Below are 19,708 nucleotides of genomic sequence, written 5' to 3'. Positions count from 1 at the left end.
AGGATGTGTCAGCCTGCTGACTATCTGTGTCCATTTCCAGTGGTCAATAAAGCCAGGGGTAGCGCGCGCTACCCTTGTCTCGGGGGATGGCTGATCAGTTTGCATTGAACATTTTTGTCAACATTGTGAGTGTGAAAAGAATGATAAAGTAGCATACATATGCACGGAAATATGAAAAAGTGGGTGTTTTGTAGGTACCCCTCTTTTGAAGGAAGTGTTCGCTACTTGCTACTACCAATTTCAACACAACTTTAACTTAGATTTTTGGTATCAAATTGTACAGTGGGATCCATGAGTAATACTGTGCAAATTGTCCATGACTATTTTCATTATTTTTTCTCTTACATCCTTTGTTTTTTAAGCGATGGATTTTTATGTACGTTGGTGCAGAAGTTGTAAACAGTTTGTTTTAAGTTTTCATTTAATTCTTGAAGCTCTTATTGGGTCAAATAAAGTGCACGAACATGGTGATGGACAATTTGCACGGTAATACTCATGGATCCCACTGTACCACTATGACGCTGGAAATTTACAACAAAACAACGCTACAACTTCATCATATGATTAATATACTGAAGCCGAAGTTTATTCCAGTCGCCGCGGCCTCGTCAGTCTACTATGATGCAATTTCCAGAGCCTTTGAAAGCAAAATCCCGTCCTATCAAAACGCAACAAGTACAAACGTTTTGTGATGGACACAAGAAAAAAAGGCACACAAAACTATACGAAGAAAGTCGAAAAGGTGACACCACTGTTGCGCCATCAAACCGACCTTTTCCTACTGACCTTGTTGCATTGTGCCCTCCTATAGCGTGTTATCGTTTATGTTTCCAGACTGTAGAAATTCCATCATGAAGATAAATCAGATGCGTTTCAAGGTTACAGCGAACCAACCCTTTATTCCTCGTGGCCCCAGGGTGAGCCTTGGTTGTCCTAAATTCTTCTTCTTGCTCGACTGGACCTGGCGGGAAAAACGTTCCGTCCATGTCTCATGGGAAACACATGGGCCAGGGTGACTTTCAACACGTGTGTGGCTTTTTTTTTTCGTGGTGTTCTGAGGGGGAATGGACCCTTAATACATTCTCTGGTTATTCACCCGTCGAATACAGATTCCTACCAATTGAATAACCATGTTGGAAAACCCTGTTCTTCTTCTTTACCCTACTGCACCCTAGTCGAGGGCAACATTTTGGAATTTCCCCAGGGTAATAAAAGTGTCTCACATTGTACACTTTGAAATATTTATCTTTCAGTGTTATCGACGGATCCATCTTCTTCAAAAAGCTGTTCTTGTTTGTTGTCTTTTACACAACCAATGTTCTTCTAATTTGTGACTAACTACACACCTCAACACTTCTCACCTCTGTGTTTTTAAGAAGAGTGCCACATACACTTGACATCACCAACATGTGTTCTTAATCACAAATGATTGCAATCAATCCAGGTTTTCAGCGAACAACGTCCCCCACAATTCATTGCGCGAAATCACGCTCCTCCGCCATATTTCGGGCAAACAGATCAGATCCTGCATTGAAAACATGCCGGGTAAGCATTATGCGTATGATCCTTGCCGAAGTGATTCAAGGTATGATTATCATGTTCATGTGTACGTATAAAAATATAGCAAATTTCTCGCTCTAGGAAGGCTTCCCATATGCTTTCCTTAACACTCGCGATCCGTTTGCCCGACTTCAGGCTGTTTCTTCCCAAAATGTACTGCATGATGACGTCAAGTTGAATATCATCCATTGATTTCGAACGTCCTGGTATTGTACTCCTAAACCCGAAGGTTAATTGCTGCAGCAAGACAATCTATCCACATGTCCTTCCCCCTGACAAGATCGATCCAATACTGGCCGTCCTTACCAATTTCCTTCAGGTCCATCTTAAAATTGTACTTTCATCTCAGTCATACCGTGGTCTCTTACCATCAGGTTTCCCAATAAGTAGTCTAAACAAATATTTTCTCTTTCGCATGCATAGCACATTGAAAATAATTGTTCACCGAAGCCTGCTTGATTCAATTATTCTTAATTTCTAATAATATTAGAATTATCAGACTATGGAGTTCATAGTATCTCAATCTGTTTCTCGCCCTCTCCTAGGTCCAAGTATTTTTCTCTGGACTTTATTTTCCAAAACTCACAATTCATTTTTCTCTTTTAGTGTAAAGGGCCATGATTCACAGGCATATAAGAAAGACAAATTTACTTTATTGTAATTTTAATCTTGTATTAGACGAGAGGATCACATTTTATGGAAAGAAAAGACATGTACATTAACTGAATTAAGCCAGTTTTGAATTACTTTAATATTTTTATTTCTTGGTATTATCAACTGTACTCTTAAGTATGATTCAAATGAGTTTTTATAGTAAAATTTGGTTATTAGTTAAAGTTTTAAGTACTATATTTATCTAGGTTTACGTTCATCACAATTGACATCACTTATATGCAACAGTGTGGTATTTGAAAAATTTACGATAGGGTGAAATTCCGATAATATATTTCCAGAATCGGATTATTATATAAATTATAAAATATTCTTTCAACCAACAGCTAAAATTCTGCAACCAGAGGGAAGAAATTCCCCCATCAGCCTCTCTTACAAACACCACTATGTCTCTTTATACAGAAACCTAATACAGGTCTTGTCTACTAGATGAGCACCTTCATTTTATTTGCCGAAGAAAGTTTTCTGGAGTTTCAGGCCAGGTCCAGATGGCGTTGGTGCATTCTTCGAGCGACTCGTAAAATGCTAAGCAGTGGACATTCCTTACCGTGCGAGGATGTTAAGAGTTTTGTCTCATCTGTGTTATTCTTCGGGGTTGAGATTTGTTTATGGCCAGGGCTCTCGGTTTTTGACGGCCTGTTGATAGTATCCTGCAATTATTGAGTTGCACATGAAGAAATATTAACTTGTGCTGTGCGGTTGTCTCCCGAGGGTTGGTTTTATGAGCCTGTGGTAGTTATCGCCATCAACAGAATGATTGGGGTGTTGTCTAACTAGACATGCCGAGTCAGGGTTGCTAGCTGACAAAATATTAACTTGTAACGTTGGAAATTTGTTTCGGTAAATGGCTGCGATAACTTCGACAAAATCTTCAAGCGTGGAATTCTCTCTTCGGTTTACATGTAAGAGAAACTGTAAATTGGTTGCTACAAATATTCATGTTTAGGTGGTATATCAGCATTTGCTGAACCTCGCCCAAAAATAAAGACCATTGAATATAGCTTCTTGGTATGAATCGCAGATATACAGGGTGAGTAAAAAGTCAGGTTACATAGAGATTTATAGTATATGTCTTCAATGTGTGCATTGAGGTGGTGTTTTAAGTCCACTTTATGCACAGTATGGCTAATCGGGACTGGACCTACAGTTTAAAGTGGGATCCGAACCACTTGTGCCTCCACCGGGTATCGAACCCGGGACCCCTTGATTACAAGGCAATGACGCTACCACTGCGCCATGGGGGAGGCCTCAATGTGTGCAGCTTGAACATTAATGCATTTGTGCACGCGACGTTTCCAGTCCTCTACAACCCTTTGCAGACCGTCCGGCATAATCATGTCTGCACATGTCACAATGTGTTCCTTCAGATGATGGATGTTCTGAATCTTAATTTTAAATTACACAAAGGGGGGGGGGGTCCATTGGTGTTAGGTCTGGAGACCACGCTGGCCACTCGACGGGACTGATCCATGCACCTGGAAACTTCATTCAACCATTCACGTACAATTAACTCGTAATGTAACCTGACTTTTGACTCATCCGTAGATATGAAATATCCTTACGCAAGTGAAGTCTGCCGCCGCAGTTGTAGCGCGTGTCAATCCAGGGATGCCTATCCCCCCACCCTCCCGCCAATGCATACGACGCAGAAGATAAAAACTAGATTAGCAAATGCTTTTGGACCCAATGAGCATTTTCGTATGATATTTAGGAGTATATTAAACATGATTGCCGCTATCAGAAAATATTCTTGTCCCCTCTCATAACTCCACGTCACTTTGTGCGTGTGTATACTCTATCCCCGTAATCTCTGGAGCAAGACCGCGCATAAAGGTAGAGAAGGGGAGAAAGCAAGTGCGCTGAGCGAAGCAGTAAACGCCGCTGCAAAGGCTAGCAACTACAGTCGCTTTCCCCCTTCTGCGCAATCCCATTCTCTCGCACGTGTTTATTGGCCGAGCCATCTCGAGTCACTACTTGCGCAGAGACTTGATTTCGTTCGCTCGCTCTACGGATTCCCGGGACAGCGTTTAGTTGAAAACTTATTTTATGATAAATTCAACGGACAGTTCGCTTTGGACAACAGAAATAGATTTGGAATTTCTCATTTGATGAGATTTTAGTTCATTCAATAACGCAAGTATTATATAAAAATATCTGCGTGAAAACAACCTCTATTCCAATTAATCATGAATTTAAACAAGTTTCGTCGCGAAGGAGGGGGGGGGGGTGAATTCCGAAGGAAAAAGTGAAAGTTGAGAAGTTCGTGCAGAGAATTTTTATTCGCTCTACCTTGCAACCCTGTCGGAGAGGCACCTGTAACCGCTGAGGCTCAGCCATCTTCATTCTTGACGTAATTCTTCTGAGGGTGCCACTTCAAAGGGCCCGCCCTACGCACCAGGAAGCATGGGAAAAAGGAACAAAAACAAGGGGTTACTTTGGTCAGACGAACAAAAAACTCCCCCACTACTTCCAGACGATCAACGCAGGTGCGTGGAGGATTGAATGAAAATCCACGCTCAATGGACAACACGCATCTCACGATAAAAACCGGTTTGACCCAGATCCCTCTCAGACGATGCGACTTCACTCGTCTTCATGAATGAGATGTACTCAACAATAGAAACGCTGAAAGTTATATTCTGTTCCTATTTTAGTAATTCTACACTTGGGTTAGCTGCGACGATGATGAAGTAGATGATGAGACGACAACACATTTCTGTCTTGCCAGGGATTCGAACCTGACTTAGCGCGTAGTGCCACAACGCAAAGATTTTACCAGGAACGGGCAGGGCAATTTGCCACCAAAATATATTTAAAGCTGTATATCGTATATAATTATAAGTAAATACAAATAAATAGAAAGCCTTATGACAAATTCGAGAAACCAGAATTAGAGTCTGATAATATAATTTCTATTATGAGAAATTAGCCATATTTAATTTGCATATTTATTCTCCCTCCTCTTGACATATCTATGTTTCTAGGAACATATACTTGAAAGATAAAAACAATTCTGTTCATTTCTATGTGCAAGCATTTCTAAGTTTTTTTTGAAAATGGCATCAAATACAGAAAAACACACCATTTGTGAAGATTGTGATCCTGTCTGCCCATATGCTATTTTTTTTAAAAATATTTAATATTAAAAGGCATGTCGTTTCAAAATTTCTGAAAGGTCCCAATTCGTCATAGTGAGTTCTGTATAGAAGGAAATTTAACGAGTTATGTTCAACACAGCTTAAGCGAAGCAAAATTACCACCAATTAATTCACAAGCAAGTCTTTTGTTATCACTCGTGCTTAATTACACTGAAGTGCTGGTAACTAGAATGAATTTGTAAACGGAAATTTTAACATAAACAAATTAAATTCTCTTAAACAGTGTGTCTGCTTCATAGTTATTAGCCCCTACACAACTTATTTAACTTACAATTGTTTCACCGACTATAGTAATGCAAAACACAGATTATATCTAATTTTCGAACTTTTGGCTGTCAAAATGACAAAAATTCTAGATTTGTCAGCAGTAAACATTTGAAAAAATAAAACCGTTTGTGATGAAATGTTACTAGCAATGTCAAAAGTTTATTTCAAAGTTACTGAAATTTCTTATTTTTCGAACATTTGGCAGGCTGACCTAGCTTCAGGTTGTTACCGCATCAACAATGCAATATTTAACAATTACTTATCATTAAAACTTGGAAAATAAATGCCTAAAAATGTGCTTTCCTGTATCTTATCGCGTGATCAATTCTCACTCAGGCTTTCCTCTGTGAATTTCGTTGAAGGGAATATCAAGAGCGTGGAATTGTTTTTGACATTGCTCGTTGACTATTGATACGCTGAAATGTGGGTTGTCCAGTTACATTCTCACAGAAACTTTCCCAAGAGCTGTTTGCGACTCCGAAAACATAAACAGGACGGAATGTTTCCTTAAAGATTGTACTGTATGAAGAAAATAGAGCAAGGCTTGAACACAATGGTGAAGCGGGACTCAAATGTTGGGGCAGGGGTGGAAAACGGTTAAAAAAGTTAAAAATTAACCTATTTAACTGACCAAAAGTATCAAAACACTAATTACTGATTAATTCAATTACGCTTTACTAATAAATTAGCATTCTAAACGTGAAAATGAGAATTCATTTTAAAAGAAAACTTACATAACCATAGCCAGTAATGACATTTTTCTTGACCAAAACTACCACTTTATGAACATGATATTTTCATTGTTGGACTAAAAGCAATCAATATTGATGTTCTGCAAAACAAAGGGACTTTAGTAACATAACATGAATAACATAGTACGAAGTAGAGAATAAAACAGAATTGGCTTTAGAACTGTAGTGTTTAATTTTTTCTGCACTCACGAAACGCTCATTATTGGGCTGGCGTAAAATAAAATTTATTACACAAGGAAAAAATGCTAAAACGAATGCTTCATCTTTAACAGAACTGACCTCACGGTAGATCAATAGGTATCCTTCAAAATACAATACCGAAAACAAATTGAAGTAAATAATGCAAATACTGACAATTTTTTTTAAAAAAAAACTGACAAATTGAAAAATTGAAAAGTGGTAATGACACTTCTGACCCTGATAGACCCAGATGGACCCAAATATCTCACCACAATCGCTTACGAACGATAACTTGAATAATCCTAATATAGTGTTAAACAAATCATACGAATAGAAATTTTTTGCTGGTATAGGGAATATTTTTAGTATGGAGAAAGCATATTGTTATTACAACAAAACTGCTCATAAAGGTAAAAAAAAAGTAAAGTGCTCCCCTGTGCTTAGCACCACGCCATGAAGGCGTATAGGGGTGTGGGGGTAACGCACAAAACTGCTCATTCCGGCTGTTTTGCGAGAGAGAGTATCCAAGTAATATATAAATTTCCATGTACTTTAGATTCTAATACATGTTATTTATTCTCTGTCAGCTGTAAGAACTAAGTCAACAAATACACGTGGCTTCTAAGAAATCCTATTGGTTGTTGGACAGCTGCGCACGAAGCATGAGCGTACGAACATAGTGCACGAGAGAATGCCACGCCACTCAGCGTAGCTGCTACATTGAAGTTGTAGGACCCTATATTATGAGTATATAGTCTACCCTTAAAATTATTAAAAGATGACAAATATTTATTGCTCCAAAAATGAACGCTTGATCTTTTCATAAATTATGAGAGAGTAGTTAATTAATGCGATAAAACCCAGTTTGGTGGTTTAAAATACCGAAGCAAAGGGGAGGGGGGGGGACAATATTTTATAATATAGTTTTCATGTTATTTTTTTACTTCAAGGTTACATAAAATATACCGCACGGATTTTCTGAATAAGTCATTTGCCTCCTTTCAGAGTGGATCTTACACGATACAGTACGTCGGGCAGCATATGAGAATACAATTGTGTTTCGCGTGAATCAGATTATAATTTTATTTAATGTTGTGACTAATTTTACTGTAAAACCACAGATTCAAGCAATAATTGTGGCCAGCAAGGGAACCTCAAAGTCGATTTCACCCAAAATATTTTAAGTTTGCTGGAGGAAAAATAAATTTATCACTCTTAATTATTTTATCAATTGCCAAAGATTCCAGTTAAAAATAATATTGGGTTTTTGCATTGATCATATTTTTAATGGCGTACTTATGAAATTTCAATATGTACGTCATGCTAGCAAATGCTTTTAAAATTCACGAAACTGGGAAGGAGCAAAGAGAAAACCTTAAAAGTGATTTTAAAAATGCAACATAAAAACAATGTTTTCTGGTTCTAACTAAAGGGAAATTGTCTACTATCATTTTTAGCATAGTCTTGAAGGCCCAGAAAAAAATATTACTTTTCATCAACTTTAGAGCCCTAATGATGAGCTATGAACACCAGAACTGACACGTAGGAAAGGAATGACTTATCAGCAATCACATGGTTTTGTTTACATTAACTTTATTGTTTCAGTGGATGAAAGGACAAGTCTCTGTCTTCATACCTCCAGCACTGCTGGACTTCACTCAACCCTTTCGATGGGAGACATGTCTGTCTACCTTGCCTCGACTGCTGGATCGCTCAGTGCGTAGTTTTGGTGGATTTGCCCTTGAGGTAAACGGACTCTCGTGGCCGACGTAGAAATGCGCTTGGAGAAACTTTAGTGGCCTCAATAACACAGCAGCTTTCCAGCCCGACCAGCACGGGCCTCGGCGTGAGTCGCTATCGCTTTCACGGTTGTTGAAGCACCATCGTCGCTGCCAGAGAAAGTGAAGCCATCGATGGACAATGGCTCAGTATGGTAGATATCCTCGCCAGGACGTCAGACTCCACACTCTCTGCAGAACCTTACTGCCGTTGATTCCTTTATAAGTCCTTTATAAGTACACGAAAAAAACTAATCGCGGTTTTAAAATTAAACTGAGGATTTCATTTTAATTATGAGAATAATACATCCTCCATAGTGATGGCATTTTAAACACTTATTATACTAGGAAAAATGCTAAAGTATGTTTTAACTTTAACTAGACTGAAAAAAATGTGTAATCTCATTGGTAGATCAATTATTATGTATCCTCCAAAGCACAAATTGAAGTAAAGGCTCTAATGAAATTGGCCAGTTTCAATTTTCATCCTTTGAAACTGGTGAATTTCATCTTTAACAATAACAATAATAAATTATTTATAGTCATGGCATTTTTAAACAAAACTTATATTTTTATGAAGATAGGACAAGGTTTTCATTATTAAATTTTATTACTTGCATTTCACAGATTTTAACTTTATTCTTTCGCTGGCATGAACATTCTTTGTCAATGTCCCTTCATCAATTCCATCATCCCTCATCGTTGCGATTAGCCAACTGTGGCATGCAAGTGACGCTAAGTAACAAAAAATCAAATGAAATCATTTTATACTTAGATTGATTTGCTTGATTTTGATTAGCTTTTCTGCCACTTTTCGCTAATCGTGAAGATTAGGATGAATGATGATAAGGACAATCGCAAACATACATGAACTGGACACAACAAGAGCCCCGCAGAAGATTATGCTGGTGTGAGTGAAGACGCCAGAACCTCGTTAGTCTGCAAACTGCAGTCCCGGGGAGGGGTGTACTACGTGGAAGAGAGGTGGCACTTTGGTGTTTTCAGATATGTTGCCCCTCATTTTGTACTAAAAAAAAGTGGTAAAGTAAGCTTAACACGAAGCAGGGAAAATGCATAACCCTCAAACCGAAATATTCAATTTCTTCAGTATTTGCAGAAAGCCAATGCGCACGAAATGTTCTTATAATCGGACTGATTCATCTGTACTTTATCGTATTACTACTAAGTTAGGGAAAAAGAAAAATGTGTTAATTGAAAAACAATGTGTTCTCTCACCGGGAAGATGTCATGTATATCCCCCCCCAAAAAAACTAACGAAAGAGAAACAAATTGCAGTAACAAACAAAAAATATACTGACTTTCTGACATCACTGACAATTTTTCACTCTTGATTGTTATAAAGCCCAGAGGCGAATTTTAACATTTCCACTGCATTTGGATTTTTCTTATTTAGCATTTATTTTTCTTATTTGCATTTCGGATAATCGCGACGATGAAGGTGAATGATTCGATGATACTGGTAAGAGTCACTCACAAAGAACACACATGCTCAGCAGGCCTAGTGCATGTGGAAGCCCGGAGCTGACATTGTCGTGAGGTTCCTCCTACATACAATTTCAGTTTTAACCTTTAGTCCAAATTATGTTAAATGGTTAGTTCTATTTTTTTTACCACATTTCAAATTCATTTCCCCATTTCGTGGCCGTTTGTAGATGGAAGACCAGGGGCCTCCTTGTAATTCCGGGCCTGGAGCTCAGATTACAATCACTGGCTACAGTTACATAGTCACGCACGAATATGGGAGAAACTAAGACAAAATCTGCATCATGTATGCAGGGAGTAATGGCTGTTATATAACAAAATCTCGGAAACAAACCAAACTCTCGAGAATTGCTAAGAAGACAAGTAAACATAACACAGAGACAATGTTTCCCTGTTTGTTAGCTTTCCCCCCTGAAATCTGGTCAGCGTGCAGTCGCGACAATGCACCTTCCTTAATTCTGATTAAAAAAAAAAATCACCCAATAACATGACTCAAACCAGGAAGAACATTTTACAGATCGTACACCAAAGACATTACCAATTAAGATGCTTGCACTGAGGTGCACAAGTTCTGTCTTGCATTTGACTAACTCTTATAATATTCCTTTCTTTCCTGCAAGGACAAGATGCAGGCATCAGCGGGGCGAAATTACTTTCTGATCAGAATTTTTGATTGGCCGATAATCTGCAACGAACTTGTTACAGATGGTATAGATACAAAACGACACATGGCAGTTTCTCGATCTCGCCTAAAGTTGTAAATGCATGCCTCGTTCTCGGTCTCGTCTTAGCTTTGTACAGGGTTTCGATATATGTATATACCTGGGTATACATATATGCTATAAATAGGGACGTGAAGTTTTCGTTTTAACGATAACACCAAAAAGTTGAGGAAAGCAAAATAAAGTATTTAAAATGTATTTGGGTAGGTAAAGGAGACAAGTTTTCGGTGTTTCGGAATCGCGAAATAAAGCGAATTATGCCATTTTTCAGAATAACGCCGAATGTTGCACTTCAACGCGAAAAACGCAACGAAATATGCAATATAAACTGGAAATAACACTTCTTCTGTTCTAAAACAACAACAACTATCTGAAGCGTGTAGTCTAGCTCGTGATAGTTCGATTCAAAAGAGATTGTTATTACAGTTTGGCGCAGACATGACTAACAGTGTTTAACCTCCTCCTGATCCTGAAATAGAATTTGCTCGGGGGGATCTTCCAGAAGGGAAATTCCGTGGGAATGGGAAAATTTTCAGGGAGAAGCAGCTGTTGTGTTTCGGAGGGACATGTGTGTGTACACAAAAGGGCATTTTGAGGTCGCAGAGGGATTTTTTGCCATTGTTAGGGGAATGTGATGTGTAAGATTGTGTTCTAAGATTTGGGTGTTATCATTCAATAAACATTTCTTATTTAGTGGCAGGGAGATGAAATAGTTTTTAAAATGGAAGAAATTTGTTCATTTCTCACAATGGTAAGCCATATATTTTTTTTGGTCATTAAAACTAAAATTTGTCTCATTTTTCCAGAACTAAAGCAAGTGAAAATTTTAAGCATAGAAGGAACAGAAAAAAACGCATGTAAAAATAACACTGACTAAATTAATAACAAGAATTTTGCCCTAAACCACGAAAAATATCATCGAATTGCAGTAAAAAATAACATCGAAATTTAGGGAAAAATAAAACGAAAACTTCAGGTCCCTAGCTATAAATATTTACACCGTCTCGTCGTACAAATTTTTACAGCATATAGAGGTCACTAAGGCAAACTTCTACGGTTTTTCTGTTCGCTTGATTGATTTGGTTTATTTTAGGTACATTTGGCTAATTGTGAAGATGAGGACCAGTGATATCATGAAACTGGTAGAGGGACGCTCAAATTAATTTGTTTCATTTTTCGATCTTATTTCCCCCAAATTCGCATTTTAGCACACTTTTCTGCCAAATATAGCTAAAATTATACCTTCACTGTGTTTTTAAATTATTTTAAGTTGCAGGCCACATGACCTGCGTCTGCTTGTAACAATTTCATACGATTTTTGAGGATATTACTTTCCACTACTTCCCGTGCAACAAATACTGTTGCTATGTTCCAGTGTGACATTGGGTGACCACTCGATCTTGGTCAAAATCGCGCCACTTTCATTGGTAATGCAAAATGTTTCTCGCACGATGTTACGGCTCCCGTGCGGCACTAGGTGTGAACCCAATCTCCGCCAGTACCGCGCCACTTCGCTCGGGAACGCAAAATTCTTCCACAGAAGGTGGTGAAAAATCGTGAGAACTTACATGTGGTTTCATGTAGCTGATGGAATTATTTCGTGTATAACACGCACCATAAAAAATTTTGGAAAACGTGCGCGTTATATAGAGTATGCTTAATCTTAATATGGAACACAATTTTATAAGACTAAAAACACAAGAATTATGGATTTTTGCAGTATTTTTCATATTTAAATCACAAAGTGTGTTGAAATTCGCAAAAAATGCCGCATCAATTTGCGTTATTTCTAGATTTCGAATGCATGAAAAATATGTTCAGAACACGTCAACATGGCACTGCACATATATAAACACTTTTTTTTCCAACACAACTTTTTTCGGGGTTATATTATTTGCGAAGAGAAATCAAGGTTCAGTAGGGCCGGATTAAGACGAAATTGGGCCTGATGCTGCACATCATCGATTTCTTTGTATACAACTAACTTTCAAGGTGAAAATTTTACTGCCTGTCTCTAGGCGTCCGAAATTGGGGCTCCAAATTTCATTCTAAGATTTATTTTCAGATTAATATAGCAAAAGAAAACTGTTCAGCTTTCGGAAAATTCTCGTCTGTTTTCATCTGGGCCTATTTCAGGAATGGGCCTAATGCTGCAGCATCAATAGCACCCACCTTAATCTGGCCCAGTTCCTACGTATGAATAAATAATCAGGTATGGTGTATATTTATGTAAACAATGAGAAGCAAGGCCGCTTTGCCAGTAAAGGTTATGTGCAACACCTAATGATTGTAGGAATAGCGATTTTATGGACGAAATGAAAAAGTAACATTTTAGTGGCATTTAATCTTGGGGTTGCACAAGTTCTAAGCGATCAAAGTTAGGGTTGCGTAACTTTCTGAAACGCACTGTATTTTTAATATTGCCAGAATTTTTTTCAAAGATTTCTAAGTCAGTTGTAACCTTGTAAAGGAATCTGTTGGTGTCGGTCGTGGACACATGTTTGACAAGCAGGAAATTGCATCTGTTCTGATTTACGTTTCTGTGGTTTAGCAACCGTACTGCTTCGCCTCCTCACCCATCCAAACTACGAAACCACATCGCCGCGATCTTGAAAGAAACCAGAAGCGGCTAAGGCTGCTCCATCAAGGTTGCAGATCCCGATGAGCAATAAAGACGTTACGAGAACCACGTAAGCATCTGAACCTTCACCTGCTATGGTTGTCAGTTGGGCAAGGGGTCACCGCGGAAGAAATAAACATATAGAATCTGTAATGATTTAGTGCTTTGGACATAACATGGGGACAACAAAGGCTAATTTTGTTCCTTATAGCTTGGAGTGTATCTTAAAACACGCCTTCTGTTCTTACGTCTCCACTTATCAGTTTTATATGAACGCCTACAACTTCTCTGGATCATAGTTCAACTATCCAATTAGTATTCTTCCCCTATTAAATGTCGAGGCCATTCAATCATTTCCAAGACTTTTGTTCAGTGCTTTTATTCTTGTGTAATATCCTTTCCTATGATCCTTCTCGTCCAGATCTCTCCACATCAAGTATCTCGAGAATTGGTTTGTAACGTACTATTATTATTATTTTTCTCCATCTTGCCCTGACTTGATCAATTATGGCTTCTCCACTTCCTTTCTGCTTCTGTCTCCAGTACTAACCTTGGTTTCATATCCATAACTAGGGACATTGAATTTTCGCGATGCGCGAAATCGCGAAACGTGAAAAAAAGATGCAATTATGAACATTCTGCACGTAACTACACCCCCCATGATGAAATATGCATGAGTTTTATTCGCGAAGTAATGCGACATGTGTGCTTTTCCACGAAATGAACACTTTTTCGCGAAATCACCGTGAAATATCATCAAATTAAGTAGAAAACACGCAAAAACAAGCAATCGAGGTTGTGCGCGCAAACTGTCGATTTGTAACGAAACGTTTGCCTAAAGTTTCCTACCACTTGCAACTGAAGAACGTTTTATTTTCGATCACATCAGGAAGACGCTGCACACTGGGATTTCCCATGCACATAATCTCAGTTCGAAAACTTTGCTCCCTGTCAAGCTGCATTCCTTTCTTCCCCCGAATGTCTACTCAACTTCCAGTTTCATTGAACTTGCTAGCTGTAGCAGCGATAAGATTAGTCTGTTCCCGCACATCAAGGTAAACAATGGTGTAATTTGTGTTCAGTCATGAATCAATTTTGTTTATCATCATGTGATTTTCAACATGTGTTTGTGTATGTGCAGTTGTGATTATTTTATTTGTTGGACAGCAAGGATATCCTTTAAATACATACAATGCACTTGAGATATGAAGTGATTTTGTGTTGATGTTTTCTTTTTGGTTGGACAGCTAAGTACTTGTATAGGTGTACAGTATATAAAAATGAAGTTGTTTATAAATTTATAGCCCTTTTGTATGTTGTTGCCTCTCATAATGAAAAAGTGTGTGCCAATTTTTTTTTTCCACCGCTGGTATATACCGCTGATCTAACATTTTATTTACCGCTCTCCTCAGTTTTCATTTACCATAAATTTATCTCCCTATCCATAACGCTTTCTTCTTTCGTGCAACAATCTAACAAATCCTGCTCGTACACTTTTCCCTGTTGGTCTAGCACCATTATCAATCTTTATTCCTTTCGGTAGCTTCACCAGTGACATATCTATCCTATTTCTTCCAAGTCCTGCGGTTGTAACCATAATCATCTGGTATTCTAATCGCAAGCAAGACTATACAGTCTCCAGCCTTATTTATGCCTAATATCTTCATCACTCCGTCTCCATTTCTTCCCACCAAATCGTAAAAAATATTGCTCATTTTCCTTCCACATTGCCCTCTGCTGCACTTCTTCCTTTCACACAGCTCCAGTTTGGCTATCCTTCTCTCTCAAAAGCAGTGCTCGAAGTGAGGGGGATGCCATCCACCGATCAGCAAAATGTTTGCAAAGCAGCCCCCCCAGCTGTCTCACTGTCACCATGTTAAAGAATAGGAGCAGCCCCTAGCTAACATGTTTCATCTCAAGCTCTGCTCGAAACATGTCCTTTTCCTTATAACCTAACATCTTCATAAATTCTTTCAGGTTCTACTTGTTCAATTCATATCCTATCGATCCATTCAACTCTTTCCATTTTCTGCCATGTCCATATCTCAATCGCTCCAGTCTGTTGCTATCCGAAGAACTCCCATAAGCCATTTCACGACAAAAAAACCCTCTTTATGATAAACTCTAACTTTACTTTTGATGACTTCCTAAACATTTAACAAAAATGCTAGATTCATCATTTCTCCCATTAATTACTTTTTTGGGGTTTGCGACACTCCTATGTTAGCTAGTGTCACCATGCAATCTGCAAACCTCGCACAAAAAATGATACTTCCTCGTATACAAATGAAGCTTCCGATTTAACAAAGGAAAATGACAATCACTTGAACCGAATAATGTCAAGAAAAGAGGGCAATGGTCGTGTTCTTCAGCGAGTGACAAGGTAGGAAAGTTTTAAGGTGCGAACGCCACACTAAAAAGCATTAAAACTCAATGTCCGCTGAACATAGTTGGCTAGATTACTCCAGAAACGCTCCACATGTTTATCGCGAATGAAACGTTTTCCTGGACATGTGAACTCAACCTTAGAACCATCAGTGGGTAATCTGCATTCGTTACGGTACACGTAAAATGCATTTAAACGTCCGCTCATTCTGATAATAGCTTTGGTTCCTCATCACTAAACCTCGGATTTTTAGGTTCTAAAAAGTGTGCTTTTAGCTTCCTAAAATCGCTTCTAAAAACCTTAAAATAGGTTCTAAAAATCCTAAAATAGGTCCTAAAAATCTTAAGTTAGGCTCGAAAAATTCTGAAGTAGGTTAAAAAAAACTTAAAATACTTCAAAATTCCTGAAAAATGCTGATTAGGTATAGTCACCGGCAATGAAAATGGGCCACCTATATCCTGAAATACACACTATCTTGCATAACGTTATGTGTGTTGCCTAACCCTACGGCGATGACATAACTTACCATTGGAAATTTGCTATTAAAATCCACTCTTCGCCGTATAGTTAGGCAACATTTTTTATGTTATCCACAGACAAACCGTCAAACTCAGCAATTTTGTCTGTGAAGATCATCTTATATGCTAAAAATAATATTTCAACAAAAACCTAGTCATTGGTGTAAACTTCAATGCTGAAATGTTAGTTTGCAAGGCGTGAAGACCACAAAGCACCGAAGTGACGCGAAAGTGAGCGAGACCACACAGATCAGACGACTTTGGATCGTACAGGTAACCGTGACACCAGACGTTTTGCTTTGTTTAGAGCAGGGGTTTCCAACTGGCGGCCCGCGGGCCGCATGCGGCCCGCGGTGCCCTTTTTTGCGGCCCGCGAAGTCAGTTTGCAAAATACATTAATTTTATGTATTTTTATTAAAATACGTTGTATTTTTACTGAAGGAACGGAAGCTCTGTGAAGAAAGACAATATCACAGATAGAATTTATTTTGCAGTCAATAATGATCATCAGAAGAATCTAAAGTGACGTAACTTTCTCTTCACATCATGCAGTTCACCCCTTCGCTATGCGGAATGAACTCGTCCGCTTCCGCGAAGGCTTCACTCTGTGTGTTTAGAAACAAACTGCAGAGCGGCGCTAAAGAGATCTGTTTTACTACGCACGAAGTACGAAGTGAGTTCGAGTGTTCCAATTCCGATTGTACTGTAACTAATTGTTAAAGTTTGTGCAAATATCGAAATGAGCAATATCTCCAAAAAACGTAAGATTGAAAATGAAAATAGAACCTACCAAGAACGTTGGGAAAAGGACTACCTCGTTACGAACAAAAATGGAAAGCTGCAGTGTTTGGTGTGTTTGCAAATTATATCAGTGCTCAAGGAATATAACGTGAAGAGACATTATACAACTAAGCATGAAGAAAGATACGGAAAATATGAAGAAGAGTCTAGGGATTTGTTAATTGTGGACCTGAAGAAGAAAGTCAAACAGCAGACAGGTATGTTTAGCAGTTTTACAAAGGGGCAGACGTCAGCTCTGCATGCTTCTTATGCAGTTTCACTTGAACTTGCTAAGGCAAAGAAACCTTTTTCTGATGGAAACATAGTGAAAAGGTGCGCAATTGAAATGGCAAAGGCTTTCGGGGACTCTAGCGTTGCTAGCAAATTTGAATCAGTTTCACTTTCTAACCAGACTGTACAAAGACGGGTTATGGATATGGGAGAACAAGTAACAGAAAAAATGTATAACATGGTTAAAAGTAGTTCCTATTTTTCGTTGTGTCTGGATGAAAGTACAGATCAGACAGATGTGAGTCAGCTCTTGATATTTATACGTATAACGCAAGACGATTTTTCAACAAACGAAGAATTATTTGACCTCTGCTCTCTTCACGGAACCACTAAAGGGAAGGACATATATGATGCGGTAAAAATGTCGGTAGATAAGATCGGAGGTTTTGATAAGTGTTCATGCATTGTAACAGATGGAGCAAAATCGATGACAGGAGATAAATCTGGATTTGTAGGAATGCTTAAGGAAAGTGGAGTAAATTGTCCAGCGTTTCATTGCATCCTTCACCAAATGGCTCTGTGTGGGAAATCAGTGAAACTAAATGAAGTATTTAAAACAGTTATACAAATAATAAACAAGATTCGAGGGGGGAACAGAGCCCTTCTACATAGAAAGTTACGAGAGTTTTTGGAGGATAAGGAGGCAGAATATGACGACTTACTTCTTTTTAACCATGTGAGGTGGTTGAGTGCAGGAAAGTGCCTTCAGAGATTTTTTGCAATAAGAAATGAAATCCTTGCGTTCCTTGAACAGTTTGCCTCATCGGACGCAAGACAACTGGAACAGTTTCAGAGTATGGACTTCCTTAAACAACTGGCGTTTCTAACAGATATCACAGGCCATCTGAACGAACTGAACTTGAAAATGCAGGGAAGAAACCAGCTGGTGTCAGATTTAATGGGAAACATAAATGGGTTTCGTAATAAACTGAAGATTTTCAACGTTACTTTGGAGAGGAATAACCTGGTCCATTTTCCAAGCTGTCGGCGGCTAGCAGAAGATGAAGAAACACTGGACTTTTCTGAATTCAGTGCAAATATTAAAGAAATAATGGATGAGTTTGACACCAGATTTAAAGATTTTGAAGAACTTAAAAGCAGCATCCAGCTATTTAGCAATCCTCTTGGCGTTAACATCGAAGAACAAGAAGCTTCTCTCCAACTTGAATTGTGTGATTTGCAAGGCGATGTGTTCCTTCAAACTAGGCAAGAAAAGGGGCCAGAGTTTTTCAAATACCTTTCAAAGGAACGCTTTCCAAACCTTCGTAGTTTTGGGCAAAGAATGACATCGATGTTCGGCAGCACTTACACGTGTGAAAGTGTTTTTTCTTCAATGAAGTTCATCAAGAACCGTTACAGAAGCCGACTGGCAGATTCTTCACTGCTTCACCTTCTGAGACTTTCAAATACAGAAATTGAAGTGGACATTCCAACTTTAATAAAAGAAGCAGATCGGCCTCAATTCTCACATTGAACACTTACTATGAAGGACTCTTATTTGTCAGGTGTGTTTTTCATTTCTTTCAATTCATCCATAGGTATCGGGTTTTTGTGAAATAAATTGTAATTATACCATTTTGATTTTGTGATTCCATTGTTTTTATTGCCTCATTTTAGAAATTTAGGTCATTCGAAAGTACTACATTTTCAGTTCAGTACTTACAATTTTTGTAATTTTTAACACCCCCCCCCCCAAAAAAAAAAATGCGGCCCGCCAATCAACTGCTGGATATAATTTTGGCCCTCGGACCTTTTGAAGTTGGAAACCACTGGTTTAGAGCTTTGAAAAATCACCATGGACTTCGAGCCAAGGGAAATCGACGGAGAGTACGTTTCAAACACGTTCGTCATTGAATTTTTTCGTGATCAAAGAAAGCAAATGCCTCTGTGTGACATAAAAATCCTTTAAAACCTTAAAAAATATATAAAAACGTTCAAAAAGGCTTGATTTAGGAGCATAAAATAGGTTCTAACAAGCAAAATAGTTTTTTTAGGCACTATAAAACTTCATCAGCTGTTGCGTTTTTTTAACGAAACGCTGACATAACTCTATTTCTACATACCTGTAAAGAAAAAAATAGGTTAAAAACCTAAAATCCTATCCGAGGTCTACTCATCACTATAAAGTTGGTCACATTACATTACTTATCCTCATCTTTTGAAGGGGAGATAACTCGTTTCCAATTTTCCATATGGACACCCTTTTACAACGAACACACGGTATTACCTATCATTACACGTGTAATGTGAAAACAAAAACGGCAGATACTCGAAGTTTTGTCACTTAAAGCCCCATACCGACTGGTCGGGATCGAAACCCAGCATCTTTCCAATCTCTTTCCACATTATATTGTTTTAATTTCCTCGTCACAGGAGACAAATTGTAACATTCTCTGTTCTCTGACTGGGCGATAGGGCGAATCCCCCAGAAAAGTATGTTTTTCCAAAACATTAAAATAATTTCCGGGACTTGTAAAAATTCATGCAAGCGTGTGCGATGTGTGCATGGTGTCACCAGAAA

General features: G+C 38.4%; 1 protein-coding gene across 1 annotated transcript in view; it reads right to left on the bottom strand.

The window, feature by feature from the left end:
* qless (decaprenyl diphosphate synthase subunit 1 qless) overlaps positions 1-19,708 on the bottom strand; it is a 173,351-nt gene that overhangs the window by 20,702 nt on the left and 132,941 nt on the right. The window lies entirely within an intron of this gene.

Source organism: Lepisma saccharinum, chromosome 24 (assembly GCF_977018435.1).
Source record: "Lepisma saccharinum chromosome 24, izLepSacc3.1, whole genome shotgun sequence".
Classification (NCBI taxonomy): Eukaryota; Metazoa; Arthropoda; class Insecta; order Zygentoma; family Lepismatidae; genus Lepisma; species Lepisma saccharinum.
The sequence above is the reverse complement of the archived record's forward strand: the minus strand, read 5'-3'. Positions and strand labels throughout refer to the sequence as shown.